Source organism: Geotrypetes seraphini, chromosome 4 (assembly GCF_902459505.1).
Source record: "Geotrypetes seraphini chromosome 4, aGeoSer1.1, whole genome shotgun sequence".
NCBI lineage: Eukaryota > Metazoa > Chordata > Amphibia > Gymnophiona > Dermophiidae > Geotrypetes > Geotrypetes seraphini.
The window spans coordinates 183,631,559-183,645,148 of record NC_047087.1 but is presented as its reverse complement, the minus strand read 5'-3'; the positions used below and the strand labels follow the sequence as shown (position 1 = coordinate 183,645,148).

At 43.0% G+C, this 13,590-nt stretch overlaps 1 protein-coding gene across 3 annotated transcripts in view; it reads right to left on the bottom strand.

Annotated features, from left to right (window-relative positions):
• FAM241B (family with sequence similarity 241 member B) overlaps positions 1–13,590 on the bottom strand; it is a 45,554-nt gene that overhangs the window by 10,074 nt on the left and 21,890 nt on the right. The window lies entirely within an intron of this gene.

Below are 13,590 nucleotides of genomic sequence, written 5' to 3'. Positions count from 1 at the left end.
AACTACAGACACAGTTTCATCTTTCCCCTGCGGATTGGTTTGCTTACCGACAACTTCAGCATTACTTGCGGACCTTGACTCCGGTGGTGTTGAGAGAGGATGTTCAAAACAGACTACAGGAAGCTCTTTGTCTTACAGCACAAGAACCCATACCGTTGAAATTCTATCATAAGTTCTTGCAGGAGCTTTCTGGTGAACTGGACTTTCTTACCTTGGCCCAGAAATGGTCGGCTGATCTTCAGGTGCCTATCTCCGATGATATGATCCGTAAAAGGCATTCGCCTGGGGAATGCTTCTATATTGTTATCAGTGGAGAGGGAGCAAAATTACAAGTTTCTACTGCGAGCCTTCTATCCACCCAAGAGAGCTCATGTAATGGGGATCAGTACGGGACATGGCTGTGGAAAATGCGCGTAGCCTATGGCATCTTTTGGACACATGTTCTGGACTTGCCCCTTGGTGTCTGCCTTCTGGTTGCAACTGGTGTCTACTGTGGCTCGGCTTTGGGGTTGTTCCTGGAGGATGCATCCAAGTTTCCTCTTCACTCTACAGATTCGTTTCCACCCGCCTCGACCAGGTTGTGCGATCTTTCTTAGAAAAACTGTGTTACTGGGCAGGAAATGTGTTCTTTTGCAGTGGCTCTCGCCTCAGCCTCCTTCTATTCAGCAGTGGAGAGCATTAATGTTACAGCAAATGTTACTGGAACAAAAAGACATTGTGGACATGACTGCTAAAGCAGGTCGGTTATTTCGTCAATGTTGGTATTCTTTTAGTTTGACCTTTACTTCTTATGTTCAACGACAACTTTGGGATATTTGATCTGTCTATTGCTCCCATTTCAACTGTGTTATTCTTTTGGAATGTTAACCGCTGCTGCTGCCCAGGAGGGGTGGGGGGGGGGAGGGATAGGGGATTGGAGTTGTATTGTGGCTAAAAATCTACGATTACTGTATCTTGTGTGTTTTCATGCTGGTTTAATAAAAACTAATTTACATACTCCTCCTTCTCCCCCCCTGAGGCCACCGGCGCTGCTCCACCTTAACCCCCCCCTCCCCGAGGCCACCGGTGTTGCTCCCCCCTCCCCCCCTCTATCCGGCATCCCCCCTGCTCGCATCGCCCCACCCCCGGCCACGATCAGGCATCCCCCACTCACCCACCCAAACACATTCTCTTACCCCTATCTGGCACTGGCACCAGCACCAATGCACAGGACATACCAGTGCCGGAAGATCTTCCCTCTTCCTTGTGCTGGGCCTTGAGCATCTGCGCATGCTCAAGGTCTTCTAGTTCTCGCTCTCTCCGAGATTCTCAGAGATCTCCAAGCAGACTTGCTTGAAGAAACTAGAAGTTTCAAGTCGTCCCACCGCGCATGCGCAAGTGCTTTCCCGCCCAGTGCACAGGGCGCGTCTCCTCAGTTCAGATAGCTAGCAGAGAAGCCAACCAGGGGAGGTGGGTGGGTTGTGAGAATAGCTGCCTGCTGTTCCTGGATAACACCTGTTACGGTACGTAACTGTGCTTTATCCCAGGACAAGCAGGCAGACTATTCTCACATGTGGGTGACCTCCAAGCTAACCAGAATGGAATGGTGGGAGTGTTGGCAATCTAGGAGAATAAATTTTGTAATACTGTTTGGCCAAACTGTCCATCCCGTCTGGAGAAAGTATCCAGACAATAGTGAGAAGTGAAGGTATGAACCGAGGACCAAGTAGCAGCCTTGCAAATTTCCTCAATAGGTGTAGATCTAAGGAAAGTTACTGAAGCAGCCATTGCTCTGACTTTATGGGCTGTGACTTTACTGTGAAGAGGTAATCCAGCCTGGGCATAGCAGAATGAGATACAAGCCGCCATCCAGTTGGAGATGGTATGCTTAGAAATAGGATGTCCCAACTTATTTGGATCGAAGGAGACAAAAAATTGAGAAGCAGATCGGTGTGGTTTGGTACGTTCCAAGTAGAAGGCCAAAGCACGTTTACAGTCCAGAGTATGAAGAGCTGATTCTCCAGGTGAGAATGAGGCTTTGGAAAAAAACACTGGAAGTACGATGGATTGGTTGAGATGAAATTCTGAGACCACTTTAGGTAGGAATTTCGGATGAGTACGAAGAACCACTTTGTCATGATGGAACACCGTGAATGGTGGGTCAGTGACTAAAGCTTGCAGCTCACTGACTCGTCGAGCAGAAGTGAGAGCAATGTTGAGCTTCCTGAAGAAGAAGGGCGGTCTGGGATGGATTGGAAGGATACTCTCTTGGAGGAAGTTCTGGTGGAAGTTGAGCAAAATGAAGAGAGTATCCTTCACTGATGATGGTAAACACCCAGAGGTCTGATGTAATTATCGTCCATTGGTGGTAAAAATGATGGAGACGACCTCCGACAGAGGGAAAAGGGGACAGAGACAGAACGACGGAGGTTATGCTCTGTTGTAAACAGTCAAAAAGGCTGAGAAGCCTTAGGAGAGGCAGAAGGTTGAGATTGCTGTTGCTTCTGAGGATGCTGCTTTTTCAAAGGAGGATGAGTATAAGGAGATGGCTTTGGAGGAAAACGCCTCTGATAGATGACAGGAAGGCGTGTAGGTTTTGGTGGAGTCGGCTTTGGCTTGGGTCTGACGATGGAAGCAAACGATTTTGCATGGTCACCTTGGTGGCCGCCTCGATGGATTCATCAAAGAGGTCATTTCCTTGACAAGGAAGATTAGCCAGACGATTATCCGATTATCAAAGATCATAAAGGGAAAATGTCAGAACCATCCAACTACCAGCCAATTGCAAACATCCCATTTCTTGCGAAAATAGCAGAAAAAATAGTCTTTAATCAACTCTCAGATTTTGTAGAATAAACACACGCCCTACACCCTAATCAGACCAGCTTTAGACAACACAATTTCACTTAACTCTCTCTTATAGGATTAACAACTAAAATACTATACCACATAGACCACCACAAATCTGCTCTACTCATTTCCTTAGATCTCTCAGCTGCCTTTGGCACAATTGACCATAATCCTATTACTTCAAAGACTTGAATCCTTTGGAGTCATTGATCAGGTACTGGAATGGTTTAAATATCATTTTGCAGATAGGACCTTCAGAGTAAACTAATAATTCAAAATCAAATAGTCACAGTTCCAATTACAGAATCCCCCATCCTGTCACCCCTACTATTCAATATCTTCTTGTCCCCTTACTTACATTATGTCAATCAATAGGCTTTACCCCATTTGCGTATGCCGATGATCTCCAGTTACTTCACCCATTGGAAACAAACGACCTAAGTGAAATTATGGACATCAACCAGAAAATGGAAAAAATAAGTTACTGGCTCCAAACAAATATGTTAGCGCTCAATATCTCAAAATCATCAACAATATTATTCCCATGCAAAGAAGGATTGCAGCTAAAATCACCCGTGAGTCTCAACTCCACACCTTTGCGCATAGTGTCATCTATAAAGCTCCTGGGAGTTATCCTGGACAATATATTAACATTTCACCAACAAATCAGTACTGTCATTCAAAAATGCTTTTATAGGCTTCAATTGATACGTTCTCTTTTCAAAGTTCCTGAGTCCTCTGCATTGAAAATATTAGTACATTCCCTGGTGATCTCATGTTTAGATTACTGCAACTCACTATATAAGGGCATCTCGCAGAAATAAATCAGATGCTTGCAAGTTATACAAAACACGGCAACAAAGCTTATTGGAAATGCGAAAAAATTTGATCATGTCACACCTCTTCTGATAAATGCTCACTGACTCCCATTCCACACAGAATAACCTATAAAATCATATGTTTAACATTCAAAACACTCCGTAACAACCAGCCAGAATTCTTAAACAATTTTCTAATTCCCTACACCCCAGCTAGAACACTAAGATCAATCACAAAATCTTTTAATGGTTCCACCTCTCCATATTATTAGCACTACTTAAACAACAAACTTCTCCGTCTTTGGAACTCATTGCCCCCGGAACAATGGGATGAACCCATGCTAGATTGTTTCAAAGGAAAACAAAAAACGTTTCTTTTTATAGATGCATTCAACCTCTAATGTACTTACCTTATGAAACATCTTCATTTCTGCTTTGGTTATCAGATGGGATCTCCCTTCCTTTTGTATTTCCCATAATAAATGTGCCTTCAGCGCCAGGGGGACCAGATGCCCCTTGAGTAACTACGCAATGCTATTGTTTTTTAATCCAGTGGGTTACTGCCACCTTGAAGGCCACCTCGCCCTTCCAATTCCCTCTTTGAATAACAGCGTAAAATTAGCCATTAATTGGATCTCTGGCCCTCTTTCAACCCTCTGTCACCTATACTCAATGAATAAATATTAATTCTTTTACAAGGAAAATGGCTTTCAGTTTCAGGCAATACAATATGCAAAAACAAAGATCCAACAAGGTCAATGTATTTTATGGTCCAACAAAATAAAGACTACTAAAGTTAGTCCTTAGGATCCACTAGTCAGCTTGGGTTTTAGAGTATTCAAAATGAATGTGTTAGAGATATTTACATGCATCGCCTATACATGGTGGAATCAGTTAGCTTAGTAGGGATTAAAAAAAGGTTTGAATACTTTCTTAACAGAGAAGTCCATAGGCTAATATTCAGATGGCTTGGGGAAATCCACAGCTTATTCCTAGGATAAGCAGCATAGAATCTGTTTTGCTACTTGGGATCTAGCTAGGTGATTGGGAACTGGGTTGGCCACTGTTGGAAACAGGATGCTGGGCTTGATGGACCTTCAGTCTGTCCCTGGGTGGCAATTGTTATGTTCTTATAGTAAATGAAATGATAGCAATAAAGACCTGAATGGTCCATCCGGTGGAAAGTAAAATGCACACAGACAATTGAGCGCAATGACAATTGAGCATAACCACAATTGAGAGCAACCACAATTGCGCGCAGCAAACTTTTCCATTCAAACTGTTTGGAATGCTCTTTTCCATTGAAGAACATAGTGATAGTCATATTAGTCTGTCATCACCCTTACCAGTTTAAGTGATCATCTTTCCTTTCATGACCTAGCTTTCTACTTGTATTTCTAACAATAAATAAAACAGCATAAGTGTCACTAAGCAAATTACATTGGTGCTAAAATGATGAAGGAATCTCCCTGCCCTGATAAGCTCACCAGCACCTATAATTTAATTTGTAAACTATTATGCAGTGGTCATATGGTAACATTTCAATGTTATGATTCACTGTTTACTTCATGTTTAATTGTGTTCATTATTAAATGGTTTTAAATGGTATTAAATGGTTTTACCTCCCTCCTGTCCAACAGCACCCCTTCCCTGCTCCCCCTGTCCAACAGTAGCCATTATCCCTTTCTTTTACCTTATGTGGAGCTATCTCCAATGCTCACACTTTCTCCCTGTCCTCCACCTCCAGGGTGCTTGATTTCCCCTGATTTCCCTCAATTTCCGGTCCTTCGCTTCCTGTTTGTCTCCCTGGACAGCGTGGGTTTTTTTTATCATGTAATCCACTGAAACCGCCGCGTGCACCGCACACCACATGCCGCAAACAGCCACACGCACCACAAACAGAATATGGCCACGGAAGCACACATCACGGTGGCAGGGATCATGCGCGCTTAGGGTTTTATTATAGAGGATTTTGTGCTTTGGGAAAAGCCCAAGATAATTGTATAAACAAAAAACTGCAGCATCCATTTTACAATAGGTAATTCAACAGCTATATCTATTAAATTATTGTATTTAACTTTGTCCTGGGGATCTGTTTTGTCCATTCTATATGTTCACTGGTAGTATATTTCCCTATATATCATTATACAGTGGTACCTTGGTTTACGAGCATAATTCATTCCAGAAGCATGCTCTTAATCCAAAGTACTCGTATATCAAAACATAATTCATTCCAGAAGCATGCTCTTAATCCAAAGTACTCGTATATCAAAGCACATGTCCCCATAGGCCACAATGTAAACTGAAACAATTCATTCCACAACCAAGGTTTACTATGGTAGCCCAGGGGTGGGTACCTGCCTGTGGGTGCTGCAGCCCTTGCAGCATTGTGGTTTCCTTTCCCCGGGGTCCCCGTGCGGCTCTCCTCCCTCTTCGGCCGATACCTTTGCCGTTCGCCAGTGCCTCCCGGCTTCTGATTCAAGCCGGCTGCCATCCCCCAGATGCATAAGCAGGACCTCTGAACTCCCCCGTCAAGCCGGAGCCGCTCCAACAACATGCGCACCACGTACAAGCACGCAGGACGTCCTGCATGCTTGTACGTGGTACGCATGTTGTTGGAGCGGCGCCAGCTTGACGGGGGAGTTCAGAGGTCCTGCTTATGCGTCTGGAGGATGGTGGCCGGCATGAATCAGAAGCCAGGAGGCACTGGTGAACAGCAAAGGTATCGGCCGAAGAGAGAGGAGAGCCGCACGGGTACCCCGGGGTAAGGAAACCACCACGCTGCAAGGGCTGCAGCACCCACAGGCAGGTACCCACCCCTGGGCCACCATACTGAGAGCTTGTGTAGCGAGTCAACACTCATTTTGCGAGACGAAAGTTTGCTGAGTGTTTTGCTCGTTTTGCAAAACACTCGCAAACCGGGTTACTCGCAAACCGAGGTTCCACTGTACTTTGTTAAATGACACAGTTAACAAGAAAAAAATAAATTATTATACAACTACTGAGTCTTGAATTGCCATGGTCATTTATTTTAACCTCAGAAATACAATGAGAAAATGATCTTCATAAACACTTTGAAAAATGTATTCTGTCATGTAAAGATTATCATGCAAATGTAATTAGCAATTAGCTTGAACACATTTTAAGAACTCATAGAACAAAAATATTCTGCAAGAAAAACACAAATAAATGTTTATAGGTGGTAAACTTCGAATCTAAACTAAACTAAAACTAAACCTTAAGTTTGTATACCGCATCATCTCCATAAAGAGAGCTCGGCACGGTTTACAGGTAAATTTAATGAGGGAAGGACATAATAAGAAATGAGAGGTTATGAAGGGGATAGCTACATTTTAAATAGATAGCTTTACATTTTGGAGAAAAGCCAAGTTTTTAGATGCTTTCAGAATAATTGGAATGAGCCAAGGTTCAGCAGTGGGGCAGGGAGGTTGTTCCAAAGCCCAGTGAATTTGAAGAAAAGGGATTTCCCTAATTTACCTGCATACATGACGCCATTTAACTAGGGGAAAGATAGTTTGAGTTTGTGGGCGGATCTGGTAGTGTCAGGTCTCGAAGAATTCCAGGATAGTGGAATTAGGGGAAGAAGTATGCCATGTAGGATCTTGAATATTAGGCAGGTACATTTAAAGTGAATCCTAGAAATCACCGGAAGCCAGTGAAGTTTTGACAGAAGTGGGGAAACATGGTCAACCTAGCCACAGTGTTCTGGATCCGCTGAAGTCTTTGAAGATTTGAATAATGTAAATAACGGAACTTACTGAATGTTACACACCTCTAGTAGGTGGCCTGGTTGGATTAGCAGAAAAAAAACCAGATGAAAGCCCCACAGCAAAAGATAAAGACTATGAGAGGAGAGGAGGGATGAATCAGGTTAGCTTGGATCAGAGGACTATACACTGTGGGCACAGAAAGAAGGCACTAGGGTCAACAGATCACAATACTGAAAACACAATATGGACCTACGCCCATTTACCTTACGCTATAAGATCCTGCGCGCTATTGTCTTGCTAACACAATCACGCGCAAGATGCTGACGTAAGGATGTAACTACATCATTGTCATACGTGACTGTGTTTTGCAAATGCATTTTTAATCACTATGGTAAATTAGATGCACATCTCCTTATGAGAGGCATAGAGGGATATGGGTGACTAAAACTACATTAGGTGTATACCTGACTGGGCCTCCGCGTGTGCGGATCGCCGGACTCGATGGACCATGGGTCTGAACCGGAGATGGCAGTTCTTATGTTCTTATGGGTACCTAGCTTCTTGTCTTGCGCGCTATTATCTTGCACTCAGATGTCTTCTGCTCTCAGTTGTCTAGCGCTCAGTTGTCTTCACGCAATTGTCCATGCACATTTGACTATGAACTGGTCCATTGGCCTTAGGCCATAGTAGGATGTTGGGATGACGGGGGATGTCAGGGGGAGGGTATAGGGCTCCATGGCTCAGCTGATCCTGGCAGGGGTTTTCCCCATCAGCTGAGCCGCCAGGAATCCCCAAAACCAGCTCAGTTGATGGGGATTCCTTCTGCCGCGATAAGACAATGTAGTTGGTGGGTATGTCTACAAAACTTGCTTTGTACGTTTTTCACGTAGACGTTTTTATTTTTGAAAATGGGCAAAAAAGGTAGATGTCTTAAGGACCAAATCTTATACCTAGCTCATTTTCAAAAATAAAAGATAGACGTTTGGCAGCTTTGAAAATGTACATTTTTCCTGCTGGGTTTGTGGGCATTTTGCACAAAAAACGTTCAACCTCAGACTTAGGCACATTTTTTATTAAGCTCCTGTGCAAGTCTGCCCAGTTCTGACCCTGGTTTTTCAATTTATTTTCTGATTAGAGATCATGTGTGTTATCCTATGTTTTTTGAATTCTGTCACCATTTTGCTTTCTACCACTTCTCTTGGGAGGTTATGCAAATTCACCATCAGTCTCCTGAAAACCATTAAAAATCAATCAGGTTTGAAGTGCCTTACCCACTGTTTTAAGAGAAATTGTTCTGGTCTTCTACAGATAACCTAGTATGCACAAGAATATACAAGGTATTTTCATGCATTGCTAGGATTGTAAAGTTTTTCTTCTACTTTTTCGCATCTTTCATTTTCTATGCAAAAATAATGAAGTCACAGATTAGTGAAATAGAAGTAAAACACATCACATGTTTATTCCACTACACACCTACTTCTGCATCTGTCAAGTTCATGACCAACAGAAAATGGATGTGGTGTTAGTGGAAAAGGAGGCTAGCAGCAATAAATCCCTTTTTCATGTAGACAATTCATTTTTAATGGAGACTAGTAAGAACAGAGACCATTCTTAGTAAAATAGATTTAATGATCAGCAGATAAGGTCAACTGGCAATCTGTGAAGCAAAAAATGTAGTTGAACTGTTTCTTCCAAGAAATGCACTGGCTTTTTGGGGGAACTTATTTCTATGGAAACACCTGTTAATCTGGTCCATTTTTGAACTCAGTATGGTTTTTATCGGTTCCACCCCCACCCACACACACAAAAAAAAAATTGGTCCCAGTCTGCAAAATTTCAGACCATTATTTTGGCCTCAGAGAAACAAAAATGATCAAGCCTTTATGCTTAATTTCTTTCCAGTATCCACTGGGTTGCAAATAATAAAAAGCAATATAATAAAATAATAAATAATAAAATAATAAAAAGCAATATAATATGCTGCCACTTAACTGCAGTGGAATTTGCAGACTCTTTCCGCAAGAAACCAGGAGTTCGGTTACAATATATTGTCAAAGCCTCTAATCTATTTCACCTTCTTACCATCCCCTCATTGAAAGATATAAGCACAATGAAGACTACAATTTTCTCTGTTAGCGCCCCCTCTCTCTGGAATAATATTCCAAATTATTTACATGAAAAATCAACTCTTGCCACCTTCAAGGTGAAGTTAAAGACATTTCTCTTTCACGATGCTTTTGTAACATAAACTGTCCTTTTAAGGGCGACTTAGAACCAAGAAAGGTTTTCACCTTCAAGTCCCCCTTCCCTTTTGTTATTCTTCCCCTTGCATGTTCTCTTTCTCTCTATCAATTGTAGTTCTAACCCTTCCTTCCCTTTTGTTCCTGTTTGTCAACGTCTTAATTGTTACTCCCGGTTTGTTTATGTTTAAAATGTATTTTATTAAGCACATTGTTTTAGCGTTTTTGTACACTGCCTAGAAGGCTTAATTGGGCGGTACAAGAAATTTTAAATAAACTTGAAACTTATATGGTTGTTTTTGTAAAATTGCTTTTCATGTAAATTTTTATCAGATTTATTCATAATTGTTCAAGCCTAACAAATACCAACCGAGTACCCCATCCAAGCTCCGTCCTTGTCTCTACCCCCATAATAATAGTAATGCATAATAACTGTAATGCAATTTCTTCCATCCATTTTTCATATACACACAATATAATCTTATTAATACATAATGGTAACCACAAAATTTAAAAACACAAAGCACACTGTACACAGAAAAAATGTTAATTATCATTTATATTCGGCAGATGACTTTAAAATATGCAATGTCACCTCAGTAACAACTATAGAAAAATAGACAATTACAGTGCAAAATATAGACAGTAGATATAAATTCTCAAAACTGACACTTTTTGGTCACTAAATTGAAAATAAAATCATTTTTCCTGCCTTTGTTGGCTGGTGATTTCATGAGACTCTGGTTGCACTTCCTTCTGAATGTGCATCCAATATTTCTTTCTTTCTTTCTCCTGCACGCTTCCTCTCCTCCAGACCTCATTCCCTTCCCTAACTAACATCTCCCTCTGTCCCTCCGTGAGTCCAACTTTTCTTCTTCTCTCCTCCACCCCCATTGGCAACATGTCTCCCTCTCTCTCTCAATGTTCGCTCATTCCCTCCCTTGCTGCAAAGGGAGTGGGGAAAGAGAGAGAGAGAGAGATCCAGGGTGCATCTCTCTCACTCCCTCTACTGCCACATCCAACATTTATCCCTCCTTTCCACCAGTCCAACATCTTTCTCTCTGCCTCCTGCACACTTCTCCTCCAGTCCTCATTTCCTCCCCCAACCAACATCTTTCTCTCTCCCTCCCTCCATGAGTTCAACTTTTTACTCTGCCCTCTCCCACCTCCAGAGTGTAGCATTTCTCCTTCCCTCCTTTCTGGCCTCTCCATCCATCTCTCACTTTCTCTCTCCATGAGTCCAACACTTTCTGCCTCCTGCACGCTTCCTCTCTACCGGACCTCATTCTCTTCCCCAACCAACATCTCTCTCTGTCCTTCCAATGAGTCCAACTTTTCTTCCTCTCTCCTCCACCCCTATTGGCAACAAATAACATAACTTAACATCGTGCTTCTTAACCACATAACCATAAGTTCTATACAGTTTACAAAAGATTCTAAACTAGAGAAAATTTAAGAATGACAGAAAGAAATTATTTAACTAGAAGCATAGCCAAATTGATAACCTAGCAGCAATAACAAAGTGAGAAAAGGCAGAGAGAATATTATAAACTAAAGATAATTTAAATCTCTCTCTCTCTCTCTCTCTCTCTCACTGCCCATCTGACTTGAGAGATCCAGGCATCTCTCCCACCCCCTCTATTGTCACATCCAAAATTTCTCCCTCTTTCATCCCCTGGATCATATGCAGCATTTTTCTCCACTGCCCACCAGCCCTATGTCCATTTTTCCTTCTATCACCACTCTGCAGCACCATGCCACATCTCTCCCTCCATCACTATGTCCAACATTCCTCCCCCTATCATCCCCTTCAATCTGTCCCCTCTCCACCACCATATCCAACATTTCTCCTCTCATCCTTCTCTCCCCAAGCATCTCTACCTCTCTCCTCTCTCTCTTTCTATGCCCAATTTTTCTCTTTCTTCCTTTCCTTCTCACTTACACACACATTGATGACCAACATTCCTCCCTTTCTATTATCTCCCTCCTGTCCCAAGTTTGTGCCCCCTTCCTCCCTCCCTTCTATGTTGAGTTCATGCCCCTCCCCCTTCCCCTCCCTGTCTTCCAGCCGTTGTCCAAAAATTGTACCCCTCCAATGTCTCAACGCGCTCCTTTTCTCTCTCCCCCCCCTCCTTTCTCCCTTTGTCCTCTTGTTCGAACCACACTGCTCCTTCTGCCTTCAATGGCTTGTTCAGGGGATGTGCAGCAGGCAGCGATTTACATGCTGCACGTGGCTGACCTACAATCCTTACCTCCGTCGTCAGTCCTGATGTCGGAGAGAAGGTTTCTGGATCAGCTACTTGTAGCGTGTAAATCGCTGCCTGCTATGCGTCCCTCGAACAAGCCGCTGAAGACAGAATGAGCGAGGAGGTAACTGGGAACACCTCCCCCACCCCCCGTTGACCTGAAAGGCTTTTCTCTGATATCAGCTCTGATGTCGGAGGGAAGCCCTGTGTGTCGGCTTCAGGAGGGAGGAGCAGGGAACCCTGGCAGCGGGTGGGGCAGGAAGCAGGAGGGATCAGCTTTGATGGACGGGCGGACAAAGAGGGAGGAAGGGCAGACCAGGATCTCCAGCAGCGGCTTCAGCTTGTGGGGCAGGCTGCAAGGAGGGTCCCCGGCGGGAGTTGTGGCTTCAATGGGCGGGTGGGCAGGAAATATCCTCTGCGGCGGCCAGGCCGTGTACCCCCAACAAGCGGCCTGCGTACCCCTAAGGATACGCGTACAGCGTTTTGAGAAGTTCTAGATCATTCTCGATGCATTTTATGATGAGCTTTCAAAGGTATAACCTACAACAAAATACCCCAGCAGTATATATATATATATATATCATAGAGAACCAGTGTAAATACTGCTATTACCCAGCCATACACTTCTAAATATAAGCCCAGACAGCTAGAAGGGCTCGGGTCTCAGAAACGGAGCCTACGCGCAGCAGTGACAATCACAAACTGAGGAAAATCAGCGTAGTACAATCGCTCCAACTCCAATCATTGACCCACATACAGATTTTTTTAAAGCAATTTTTCAAAAAGCAATTAAAACAGCTAACCCACAACCGGGTTGCAGAAAAGAAGTGCAAGCCAGAAACTAAAAAATAAGCAACCAAACTACTTAGCTTTTATGGCTGACTTTGCTGATTTGTCTTTTTAGAAGAGTGCAGTCACTAGTGTAGATTTGCCGACGCGGCCAGCGTTTCGCGGAAATAATTAATCAAAAGCATCCGCTGCGTCAGGGCCACCAAGCTTTGAAATTCTGTGACCGAGTGCTGTAATTGAAGCCTTGACTTTTTGTACATCCTGGTGGCCCTGACGCAGCGGATGCTTTTGATTAATTATTTCCGCGAAACGCTGGCCGCGTCGGCAAATCTACACTAGTGACTGCACTCTTCTAAAAAGACAAATCAGCAAAGTCAGCAAAGTCAGCCATAAAAGCTAAGTAGTTTGGTTGCTTATTTTTTAGTTTCTGGCTTGCACTTCTTTTCTGCAACCCGGTTGTGGGTTAGCTGTTTTAATTGCTTTTTGAAAAATTGCTTTAAAAAAATCTGTATGTGGGTCAATGATTGGAGTTGGAGCGATTGTACTACGCTGATTTTCCTCAGTTTGTGATTGTCACTGCTGCGCGTAGGCTCCGTTTCTGAGACCCGAGCCCTTCTAGCTGTCTGGGCTTACATTTAGAAGTGTATGGCTGGGTAATAGCAGTATTTACACTGGTTCTCTATGAGCTTTCAAAGGTAACCTTCAAAAGCTCATCATAAAATACATTGAGTTAGTCCAAAAAAGGTATTATCTTATTTCCTTTGTTTTTTATTTTATTTCTTTATATTAACTTGGAAAGTGGTCTAACATGGCCACCACACCATTTCACTCTAGATCATTCTCATAATTTTATTCTATGCTTTAAAATTCTCTGGAGGCTAGATTGTTGAGTCCAGAGATGGTCAAATGCACCACTGGGGAGGGAATACATATTCTT